The sequence below is a fragment of the Asparagus officinalis genome, chromosome 7 (genome assembly GCF_001876935.1).
Source record: "Asparagus officinalis chromosome 7, Aspof.V1, whole genome shotgun sequence".
Taxonomy (NCBI): Eukaryota; Viridiplantae; Streptophyta; class Magnoliopsida; order Asparagales; family Asparagaceae; genus Asparagus; species Asparagus officinalis.
The window spans coordinates 137869197-137882056 of record NC_033800.1 but is presented as its reverse complement, the minus strand read 5'-3'; the positions used below and the strand labels follow the sequence as shown (position 1 = coordinate 137882056).

Genomic DNA, 12860 nt, shown 5'->3' with positions numbered 1-12860 from the left:
TCTCGTCGACAAGGCCTCGCCTGAAGTGCTAGCACGGGAAGTCTCCTTGTCATTCCTCCTCAAATCGTAGTTCGTCAAAGCGTTAGTCACTTCACTATAGCTGATAGAAGATATTCCGTTCAACAAAGTGAGCACGAAGGTATCATACTCCTCATCCGGTAAGGAGCCCAACAAAATAATCGCCTTGTACTCATCCGATATCTTCTCATCAACATTCGCCAAGTCCGACAACAACTTCGTGTAGTTGTTCACATGAGCCGCTAGCGAGGTACCTCTGGACATCTGGAATCTGAATAACCTACGTAGCAAGTGCAACCGGTTCTCAACACTCTTCGTAAGGTACTTATTGTTGAGAATTTACCACATCTTCATCGCAGACGTCACCCCAATCACATCATACTTCAGCTCCTGTTCCAAACAGGACCTGATCACCCCACAAGCGTTCCTATTCATCTTCTCCCATATCGCCTCATCATATTTAGGTGGCCTACTAATTTTGGTGTTTTGAAAACCAACTTGTATTGTACCCGCCATCGATTTGCTGCTTTCACCTTCTTCTCTCATTGCAAACTAACTCCAAATTGTAGAGAAAGAACAAATTTGATAGAATTAGGAACCACCCAACTGAACCCTAGATCGGATTCCAAATAGATCTCCTATCCACACGAGGAAAGCGAAATCTCCAACGGCAACTCCTAATGCTATTTCCACCGAAGCCGAGAACTCCAATAACTAAGCTTCACACAAGAATCTTTCTCCACCAAAAAACCCTAGATCTGAAATCTGGGCTCTGATACCACTTGTTGCGCGCAGCGGAAATTTTGGCAGCACTTCGGCAGCACAACAAGAGAGTCAGATCGCAATAAGAATTCCCGTCTCACCAAGGAGACAAGAATTTGAAGCGGATATCTCAACCAAGTGAGATATCAGCTCTTCCTCTCATCAGTTCTAGGACTGACCTGTCGATGGATCCTAAAAGCTATTACAAATCACACAAAAGCAGTACAACCAATTTTTACGTGGTTCGGCAAATTGCCTACGTCCACGGGGCAAGGAGAGGGGAGATCTACTAATAGAGGGAGAGAATACAACTAGGGTTTACAATCATTCACAATCTAAATCCTCAAACAAACTCTCAAATCCCTCATAAATATCTCTCTACAAAAGGATGCACAAAAAACAAAGAAGGGACTGCACAAAACCCAAAAAAATAAGCCTCTGCCTTTTTTTTCTTTTGCACAGCCTCTCTGCCGCAGCCGCAAAAGAGAAAACCAAACTCCCTTGCACAGTAGCCGCAGCCGCAAAATTGCACCCAGCCGAAAACAATTTACCTCCTGCGCCTGCTCACACGAAACAAAACCCTAGGTGACTATTTATATCAGGTAAGTGGGCACACGTTATCAAAACGCGTGGGAGGAATCAAAAAAAACAAAACCGAGTCGGTTTTGCTTCGTACGCGGACTCAACAAGCACGTGGGTGGGGGCCCACGCCCACGTCCGCTCACATAAATTACTCTAGAATTTGAAAGGGATGGGCTGCTTACTTGAACCGTGAAATTTTCATCACGTGCCCTTCAATTCTTTTGTTTAGCAATGCAGGTATGAGCAATATGAAACAAGATATAGTATCACTCTGCCTTAACGTAACTCACGGATGCCTTTAAATTTATCAACCCCAGTCAATATTCCTCAAGCCCTCCTCATAATAAAGGCTACTATTTCTTGAATAATTAAGACAATCCTTGCAAATCCACTATCCAATATAAAATGCCACTTTCTTCTTACATAAATCACATTGCAGTCTTGGGCTTTAAACTTTAGAGACTTAACGCCTCTTCATATAGGTGGATTTGATCAGTTGATAAGGGGGTGCTAGGGTACTGTTTATTGGAAGCTTAGAGTGAGTGACAGGCATGTAAGCAAATTAAGGAACATCAAAGAACCATTTGTATGAAGTGAACTAATATTGAGAGCTAACTTGATAACGTGCAGCGCTAAGGAAATTTTCTTATAGTGACATCTATTTCCTTGGAGCATTGTCAAATTGATATTTAATCCGTGGACCATCCTTTTGACATGTAGTCAACCTAGAACCTCTTACATGTTGACACTTAACTTACATTAACCTCTTATGTTGACACGTGATCCTCTTGCATATACTTCAGATTGTCTCTCAAGTTCTACAAAGCACAAAATGTTACTAGGATAAATCTAATAAGATCAGTTATCTCAATAGATATTATTTTTTAACTATTAGAAAAACACTATAATTTCCAATTATTACACATTTATACAAACAACCTATTTTAATCCAACTTAGTGCTACTTAGCATCACAAGTATGCCACAAAAGTTCTGTGGTGTGCTCACGTAAAGTCATAAAGAACTAGGAGTTTCTATTATTTCTTAAACATGACATAAATCAAACTAACTTTAAATTTACTAGTATATATGAAAATAAAGGAACAACCTCCATTTGCAGCCCCTTACCAAAGGCTAAACTTCTTAGGACTAAAAAGTCTGTTATATCACTTCTAGCGTGTATTCTAAAATTTTGAGATTTCTAACAATTTTCAACGTCCGATTGTTAAGGATATTACACATTATGCAAGCAAGGATTTATTGTAAAGACACAATTTGCATAAATGATTACTTCTGTAAACCTCCTAAAAGGGCTGAGTAAAGGTATATTCTATATCCCTTCCTATTGTATGTACATTTTTTCTGGATTTTTTATTTATTTTTATTGTTTTTCAAATTCTTTTCTTGTTCCATTTTGTAAAAAACAAAACAAAAGTAAAAAAAACAAAAATTCCTTTTTCTATCTTTTTGATTTCTTTAAAAAATAAAAAATAAAAAAACTTGGATATGCCTATGTATATGCTTTTATAGGTTTGATTCAGATGATATTATTCTTTTGATGATAGGCTTGATAATGTCTCACAATAATTAAAAGATGATTACATGACATGTTGTTTACACAAAATACTTAACGTAGTAATTTCACACATCTATTTCTATATTTATCATATTTTGTGATGTGAAATAGTGGTAGCGAGTCCTATATTTGGTTTATAGATATGTTTTTGGTTATCAAGTGTTTTTTAGCTTATTTTTTACTTGGCTGATGCACAATTCTTTCTCTTTGTATGCGTTAAAGTGCATTTGTTTCAAATATCAATCAAACAATAAGCGTGTATCTATTAAAAGATGATCAAAGATCTACACTCTTATAAAATCCAAGGAAATTTTGAGTGTATTTATTAAAAATGGTTAAAGACCCATGTTCATCCTGTATTGACTATCCTAAATCGTCTGTCAAACAATATCGTTCTTCCTCCTGAATCCTATATCGTAAAGATGATAGGACAACACTGGTTCCTAGCCTCTAAGGTTAAGATAGTTCAAGTCATATTATTGCTCAATATTCACTTTAATATACCTAAATTTGTCCAATGAACCAGCATAAGTTATTTCACTATATGTTTCACACAGTTTACATTGATAATTTAATCTTTTATGTGTGCTTTCCTACATGTTTTCTCTTATATTCATGTGTTTTATCATTGAATTTTGATCCATTATGCTATTTTTAATAAATTTTTTGTGTGAACTGGTGTGCTTTTCTCTCCCACATATCTTTTGGATGATTTTTAACTAAATTTATCTATATTTAGTATATCCGTTGGTATATTTTCTACTTTTGCTATTAGCAAAATGGGAACAATTGTGATGAGTTTTTGCATGACCAGGTTTTTCGTCAAAGTGGTTTCATTGGCTTAGATTTTTTTAGTTTTTAAAACACTCGATGCATTATTTTAGGGGGAGTTTTACGATATCTGCCCTTGATTACACTTTTCATGAATGCATGAATGGAGAAGGAGCTTCGTATATCATTTTCTTTTACATGAGAGTGTCTTTGTGCTTATTGCCATTGTTTATCACTACTAAAAAATTAGGCATCCTAGACGGAAAATTCCGTCTAGGATACACAGAATTCCGTCTAGGATGCGTATCCTAGACGGAATTCCGTCTAGAATACCCGTCTAGAATGTTTTCGTCTAGGATACAGTATTCTAGACGTATCCTAGACGGAATTCCGTCTAGAATACCCGTCTAGAATGTTTTCGTCTAGGATACAGTATTCTAGACGGAAATTCCGTCTAGAATACATCGTAGACGGAATATTCTAGACGGAATTAAAAACCGTCTAGAATACATTCTAGACGGAATATTCTAGACAGAATTTCCGTCTAGAATACATTCTAGACGGAATATTCTAGACAGAATTTCCGTCTAGAATAAATTATCATAGACGGAAAATGATGTTTTTTATTTTTTTTTTATTTTTTTTAAAAAGACATCCTAGACGGAATTTGAGTATCCTAGACGGAATTTCCGTCTAGGATACTATGCTACAATTTTTTTTTTTGCTGCTGTTGCTGCTGCTTGGTTAGGTATCTACTTTGTGCATTGAAGAATTAAGCCAAAAAATTACAAATAACGACGTTACTAATTAATTCACAGAAAATAAGTGCAATTCGAATGATACATATTCACCAAAAAAATGCAAACGAACGCGCAATCCGAATTATACACGTTCACAGAAAATACAGCAAGTAGCGTCATTATGGCTGTATTAATTAGCATTACAAAATCAGTCGCATGACAATGAGAAGAATCAAATATACATTAAGAATCCAATTTATTCTCCTATCGTGGTGGATGAAATAGCCAAACTGCCTACACTTTTGGAACACAGAAAACCTCCACAGCAGCAGAAGCTCCAAATGATAAGAATCAAAACCTAGCGCACACAACCAAATCATAAGAATCGTAAGAATAGACATTGGTAATGTAAACAAAATCAAAACCAATGTAGTTGCATAGAGCAGGTTATAGATTGTATCAGAAATAATTAGCATTTGGGCACAGAACTTCAAAAATCACATATTGTATCAGCTGACTTAACTACATAGCTGTTATTGATAAAAACCACCAAGAAATAGAAAGGAAATAATCTTACTCCAAAAAATTGATAGTCAAAAATTAGTGCAAAAACCCGGACACTGGTTGGTCTAGAAAGCCACAAGTTAGCTAAATGCAAGCTGTATACTAGAGGCCAATCAAAGATAGATACTCCCAAGTCCTAATTATAACTCTTGAAACCAATGTTTGCTAGTACTCAGACGGCGGGAAAAAAAAGGGCAGCTATAGGGAATTAAGAAGCTTTACTCACATGTTGCCCTCCTTGATATCGTCATTAGTGTGCTTATATAAGATTGATGCCAAAACATTGTATGAATGTTTAGAATATTTAAACTTACTATCAGGCAGGCATAAGCAAAAGAGGGTTAATTGTGCATAACATATATTGTTTTATACACATTTTTAGCAGATTAAGAATGCTATTTGTCGGACATAAATGGAAAGGTTCTTCACCTTAAGTGCTTAATTGCATATACATACTGTTAGAGAATGATAACTATAACTTTTACATCAAATTTTGGACGTTGTTAAGGGACATCTGGAGGTGAAAGGTTAACTTTAGCTTATAAACACAAGATAAATTTATTTTTTGTATAATAGTGAGACCTATATTCTGAATTTTCTAAATGAGCAGAATTACACTGATGGACAGATGCACATGTATATACAATTACAAATTCCACACTTACAACAGAAGTGTGTTTCAAGGTTCATGATCATAATAACTTTACCTTCCAGTTGTCGTTATGCTAGACTACTACATCATTATCATATCCATCACATTATCAGGAATGGATCCAACAATCACCTAACAAAAAATAGAGACTGTTTTTCAGGAGGCAGAGAAATTAAAGTGTGCAAACTAGATAATTTTCATGACAACAACACTTGCTTTGATATTGACCATCATACATTAGGAGCATTCTCGACTTTAACAATAAACTCACCTACCCTACTTCATCAAGTAAATTCTAGGATGTTGATAAAGCGGAATTGAAAGGGCCTTAATCAATAAATTGTTCCTCTCACATAACATGTAGCGCATTGAGCAAGTAATCCCAAAATTTTACTACCAACAATTACCATGAATATGATATAAAAATCTAATTCCTGCTCGAAGTAGAGTAGGTACCCATCCTGTCAAAACTGTGCTGCATTATGGGGGGAAACTTTCTCAGCTTCCAAATTAAAACACAAGACTTCTAGCAGACAGAAATTAGCACATTGGAACGTTAAACATATGCAACTCTCATAAATTACTGATATGGTTAAAAAGAAAATATAAGATAGTAACTACGAGATAATAAGATATTGCTAATTGCAGATAACTACATACTGCTAAGTTGTATCAAAAGTAAACACTTCAATGATAGATGGGCTGCATGGGCACATATCCCTTCAAGTATATGAACTTTTAATACAAAATAGCAATCAGAATGTCAAAAGTAATTACAACAGTTGAGACCAACAAAGTGCAGATACTTGTAAAAATTTCTGTGAGAAATTCAAAATGCAATTATGAAAATTGCATCATGTCAGTCCCTTTAGAAACTTATTACATTTATTATGCATATTTGAATACTTACTGCTCATGACCGCCAATTTTACGAACGATTTCTCTGTGTCTTACTGATCCTTTTGGACATGGATAGACCTGAAAGAATGCATCAGAGAAGCCCATCATGAAACAAATGTAAGCAGCCTGAAATCACTAGTGTCTAGTAGGTATGTTCACTAGGACGCTAACCTGATAAAAGTTAATAGAAAAAAATGCTGAATATAACTTTGACCATGCATTACTTGAAAAGAAAAATAAACCAAATTCATCATGAATGAGAAATGCATGCCTAAGTTAATGTTCCATAGCTTTGCTAAACATATTCTATATGAATATAAGATGTAAATCTCAACTGCGCAGTTGGTTACCTCTGCAGAAAGATCCAGCTCGGTCATAGCTTCCCGCACTCTTCGACAAAAAGGGCATGCCTCTGTTCAAAAAATTAATGTTAAAAATGTTTGATATTGTATTATTGTATATGAAACATGACAAGGACTCATGAAATGTCTAAACAGGAGTGATCTATTCGCCGCCAGCTCTGCTACTTCGAGGAGTTTCAGGGACCCGAAGGTGGGCGGACTCAACTCGCCCAAGAGGGAGTTCGACCGTAGGGCGAGGACTATCAGGTTCGTGGGCAGAACGGCCGGGACGGAGCCGGAGAGCGGGTTGAAGCTGAGGTCGAGCGACGCGAGGGTGGACAGGGTTCTAGGGGGAAGGCAGGGATCTTGCCGGAGAGCGCCGCGGAATCTGTTGTCGTAGAGGTCGAGGTGGGCCAGGGACGAGAGGGAGGAGAGGGCGGGGGAGAGCTCGCCCGAGTAGCCGGCGGGGTCGAGGGTGATGGAGGAGACGCGGCCGGTGGCGGTGCAGGTTAGGGTTTGGGGTTCTGTAGGGAGCGGCGTTGTGGAGGAAAGGAGCGGAGGGGAAGAAGCAATCGCGGTGGTAGAGAAGGCTCAGTTTTGGGGGATGAGGGATTTGATGGAGATGGAGTTTGAAGTTGAGGATTTGGGGGTTTGGGGGGGTGAGGAAATTTTGATTTTGGGGACGAAAATTTGGATTTTGGGGGGAACGGAGGGCAACGGGGGTTTTGACGAATTAAATTTTTTTTTTTAAATGGGCACGTATCCTAGACGGAAATTTCTATCTAGAATACATTCTAGACGGAAATTTCCGTCTAGGATACCAGGATTTTTAAAAAAAAATTAAAAAAAAATTCCGTCTAGAATACTATTCTAGACGGAAATTTCCGTCTAGAATGTTTTATCCTAGACGGAATATTCTAGACAGAAATTTTCCATCTAGTTTAATACATTCTAGACGGAAAAATTTCTGTCTAGAATATTCCGTCTAGGATACGTGAATTTTTACTAGTGTATGTATCTCAAATATTCATGTATTTTGGTATTTTAAATTTTAAATTTTAAATTTGTTATTATCAAAAGCGGGATATTGTTAGGAAGTAGTCCATACAATATCTCTTATTTGAGTAATAACAAACTCTTGTTTGATACTAATATTTATTTGAGAAGATATAGTACAGTTAAATACATGTATAAGAATTGTACGTACGAGGTGAAATGACGTGAAAATCAACTCGAGAGCTGATTTCAACCTTTTCACCATTGATGGTAGACATTGTAGACATTGACCAATGATGTTAAGAAGAGCTCATCGATGGTCGACAAGTGTCATTGATCATTTTTGCTCCAATGTCTTTTATATCATTGATGAGTCTCTCAACCATTGATGGGGCTTCAACACTATCGATGGTCGAATGCCACCGTTGATGATAAAAACGGCATATTGTATTTCTTCAAATTTAATCTCAGTCGTTCATCATATCCAATATCTTCAATCTCTATCAAGTTTAGGATATCTTCAAATCTTTTCAACAAGGAGAGTTGCCCTTGGTTTGATTTTCTTTATCATTCTTCATTGAGTTACGCTTATATTCTTGGAAGGACAGTTTGTTTAACATAAGGGCTGTAAGATCATTTTTCTATTTTTTGAGCTTTAACTGTTGTGTTGGTTTTACTTTAAACTTGTTATTACGACGTACTCAAGCCAGGTTTAATTGAGGGTTAGGACTAGCTAGGACTAGGTGTTACTCACTATGGAGAATTAGATTAGACGACTGATTTCGGGTAGATTTTAAGGTGCGGTCTTATAAGCTTATTGAATCGGGCTTGTGATTCAAGAGAACTCGATCTTTGCATAGTGAGGAAACCATTTGCAAGAAGAAAGGGTAGACGTAGAATTGTAATCCAAACTGCTATAAAAATCTTGTGTGCTCTTGATTTGTTGCTTTTTGAGTTTAATTACCGTTAAGCGTTTTTATTTTCAAGTGTACGCTACATATTCTGTGTTTTTCGTGAAAAACGGTAGCAAACTTGTTCATCTTGCCTCTAGGCATGCATCTTAGATCTAATATACTTGTAATGACCGTAAATTTTTAATACGGGTTTAAATAATTTCCTAGTATTTAAATATTAAATATTATTTTTCTAAAAGAGTATTTGTATTTTCCCAATTTCTCTAGAATTTTCTACGATTTAAAAATACGGTATTATGCTATTTTAATAGTTTTGCTAATTATAAATTTAATTGTTTTGGTAAATTTTTTTAAATAAATAGTTAATTATTCATTATTGTTATTGTTATTATTATTTTGACCATAAATTTTAATATTTATTTTGAATAAATTTTATGATATTCTTAAATTATTTAAGGGGGGATTTTTTCCCTGTGTTTTTCCTCTCACCGGTATTTCACTCTGTATCTTTCTCTCCCCCTAAAACCCTCCCCAATTCACGCAAATCCCCACCTCGTGTTTCCCCCCAACTCTCATCCCACATCCTCCCAACCACTCTATCACGTACTCTCTCTCTCATTAAAATCTCTCTCAGATCTCACTCACTCTCACTCAATCTATCTTTCTCTCTCTCACACACTCAACCCACATCACTCACACGTTCTCTCTCTCTCTCTCTCTCTCTCTCTCTCTCTCTCTCTCTCTCTCCGTACTCTCTCTCTCTCTTTTCAATCAAATCTCAGCCCCTCCACGCGAGCTCAGTCCGACGCTCAGCCACGCCGCCGCTCTGCCTCACCGCCAACGCCTGCAGCCCACCTCCTCCACGCCGCCGACCAGTTCCAGCAACCACCGACGCCTCGCCGCTGCCATCAACAAGCTCGAGCTCGAGCTCAGTTCCCCACGCCACCCAGCTTCGCCCAAGCTCCGCACGAGCTCCTCCTCCAGCCTGAGCTCGTCGTGGCGCACCAGCGAGCTCCACCGTGCCGCTGACCAACGCCGCCTCGCCGCTCGTCCGACCACGAGCTCCTCCTTCAGCCGCTCCCTAGATCCGCTCTCCCGCCTCCACGAGCTCAGTCCGACGCCGCACCAGGCCGCCGCCAACCTCACCGCCGTGCTGCCCCCTCAGCCACGCGAGCTCCTCCCGCGCCATCCAGCCGAGCTCTGCCTCCGGCCAGCGTCGCAGACCCCTAGTCCCCTCTCTTTCGCAACCGCGACTCGCTGCCACTCCTAGGTCGCCGACGATTAGCCACCCTCACCGAGCCCAAGCGCTATCGCCGCTCCTCGTCGTCCCCTACAGCTCATCATCGCCGCTGCTCGAATCTTTGTCGTCGCTCTCCTACACCGTTGTGTCTCCTTCATCGCACGCCACCTGTTCGACCATATGTCAACGCACATTCAGTTGCAGAACCACCCCCTTCTAGCCGCCAGCGAGCCCTTCGGAGCCCTGAGATATTCCAACGACATTCGTAGGCAAGATCCCGATACTCTCTTGACTTGTCATTCAATTCTTAGATCCGTTGTGAATAATTTGGTTGCTTGCAAGATCCCGCTCCCTGTTTCGTAGTTTAAATATTTACATTTATTATGAATTATTTGCGTAGTTTAATTGTGGATTGTTATTATCTGCGGGGGACTGTTGATGACGATATTACAGGATTTCAAATGATAAATTAATGTTTTCTAGATTAATTAGAATTATTATGATGAGAAAAGAGATTATTTGGAAAAAGAGTTAGTTTTGAATAATTATTAAATAGATAATCTAAATTAATTTATTTTGGAAAAACGGATTATTTGAATTGTTTGGTATATATATGAGAGTTTCCTTGTTTGGATTATTTTGCTCGACGTACTACGTCTTTTGTTGTAGATTTTTAAGTATTAATTCCATCTAGTGGTATGACCTAGTTAGTTGGGTGTTTGTTCTGATCGCTAGTTGTATGATCGACTTGTTACTTGATTGATTTTGTTGGATTTCCAGTTGTACATTTTCTCTGTCATTCTGTTATCGTATCGCTTTCCGTTTTGGTTTTCGTTGTTCTATTTGTTTGTGGGGTCTTGCCGTGTGCTATACACGCTGACGTATACCTGTTTTCTCTGGTGTACGTCAGACTTAGAGGAAGAACATGTCCAGCTGGGAGATCGCCAGAGCCCGAGTATTCTCAGTAGGAGTGCCTAGCGGACGGGGCAGAAGAAGAAGTCGAAACTTAGTTATTGGTCCTCAGTTTCTTTTGTACTACCTTTTAGTTCTATTTGATCAGTGTATTTTTATATTCTCCAGTATTTGTTCAGATATGTATAAGGGCATGTTTGACCTGTATATTATGTCTTTGATGATATTCATTTGTGATATGTATTATTTTCTTCCGTGTTGTTCATTATATTCTTGCTAACTGTGATCGGGGACCTGTGACTTCGCATTGTATTTATTTCCAGACGCTTAGCGTATTGGATTGAGAAGAAAAGAAAAGGAAAAAATAATAGTGTATATTTCTTCTCAATTTAATACGTCGCGGGCTTGTTCACGTTCCGATTCCCGGGTATTTTGGGAAGCGGGGCGTGACAATACTGCTCATATGGAGATTACCAACCCGGCTAGACTCTCCTGAGTTGTAGACACCATTGCTCCTTAGTAAATTTAGTAACAAAGTATATGAGTAGATGTACGTGTAACATGTTAGCATTTCATTCTTTAATGGCTTGGAGTGATACGTCAGCGATTCTACTTTTTTGCTTGTATTTGCATGTACATGCAGGCGCTTGCATGTTTTGTTGTGGTTTTTCATCAAGTAAAAACAAAATAATATGATAAAACATAAATATATTCCATTTTGTTGGAATATTGAAAAAAATGAGAGAATAGCCAGCCTTACATTAGCCTAACTTAATAAATGCTCAGACCCCATCAATGCTCAAGTGTAAAGAGAAATATTTCACATTCGTTATTCAAAACCGTGAAAATTGGGAAAACAAATTTAAATTAAAAGCATTTATCTAACCTTTGATTATGACATGGGAGGGGCAAGGAGGAGGTAAGTTCGACGATTTTACCTACCAAATCGAGGTGGGAACACCTAACACGCCAACTTATCTTTTTTAGTGGGCCCCCACACATAAAAAGGCACTTCGATGCTTCACACTGAAAATTGTAAAACAAGTTGACGTGAATGGTTCGCTATTTTTCCCAGCCTAGTCTTGAGGAGTAGCTACCTACACCAATCAAGGTTGTTGGCTCGCAAGAATCCAGTAGGGTTATAATCTGAAAAATACATATTATATACATACCTCCGTTTGACTATGGAACAATCCTTGCTCGCGGACCAACCGCGAGCCACAGCTCGCGTGAGAGGAACAGGGGGGTGGGCCCCCCCACTGTTGGGGGGCCCACCCCCCCTGTTTCTCTCACGCGAGCTGAGGCTCGCGGTTGGACCGCGAGCCAAATAGAAGAGTTGTTTTCTTTTACCTAATTCTGACAATCATGCTTAGCAAACCTACACTAGCAAATAATAACTGTGATTGGATTACAATGAGTCCTAGATTTAATTTTGATACATCTTTGTTGGATATTTGCCTTTTCGATTGAACTCTTGCATTGCATGTTTTACACTAATTTTAGAAAGCATTAATTGCACATAGACTCTTTATAATATTGTTGTTTTGAACTTACCGCAAATGTATAGACCTCCCGAGTAAAGAAATCTCCTTCACTAGTAGAAAAACGAGCAATCTAGACGGAAATTTCCGTCTAGATTGCTCCATTTCCCGTCTAGATTGGTTCACCTAGACGGAATTCCGTCTAGTTTGCTCCGTCTAGAATATTTCCGTCTAGATTGGGGCAAACTAGACGGAATTCCGTCTAGTTTGCCAACCTAGACGGATATTAACCTAGACGGAAGTAAAAAATCCGTCTAGGTTGCGAACTAGACGGAATTCCGTCTAGGTTGACAACCTAGACGGAATTCCGTCTAGGTTACTACTGTAGCAACCTAGACGGAATTCCGTCTAG

At 38.5% G+C, this 12860-nt stretch overlaps 1 long non-coding RNA gene across 1 annotated transcript; it reads right to left on the bottom strand.

Moving 5' to 3' along the window:
* LOC109850430 lies at positions 4630-6987 on the bottom strand. The gene is made up of 3 exons (XR_002249426.1): positions 6915-6987; positions 6575-6642; positions 4630-4806 (listed from the first exon to the last, which is right to left on the bottom strand). It is a non-coding gene; the product is annotated as an uncharacterized LOC109850430 (long non-coding RNA).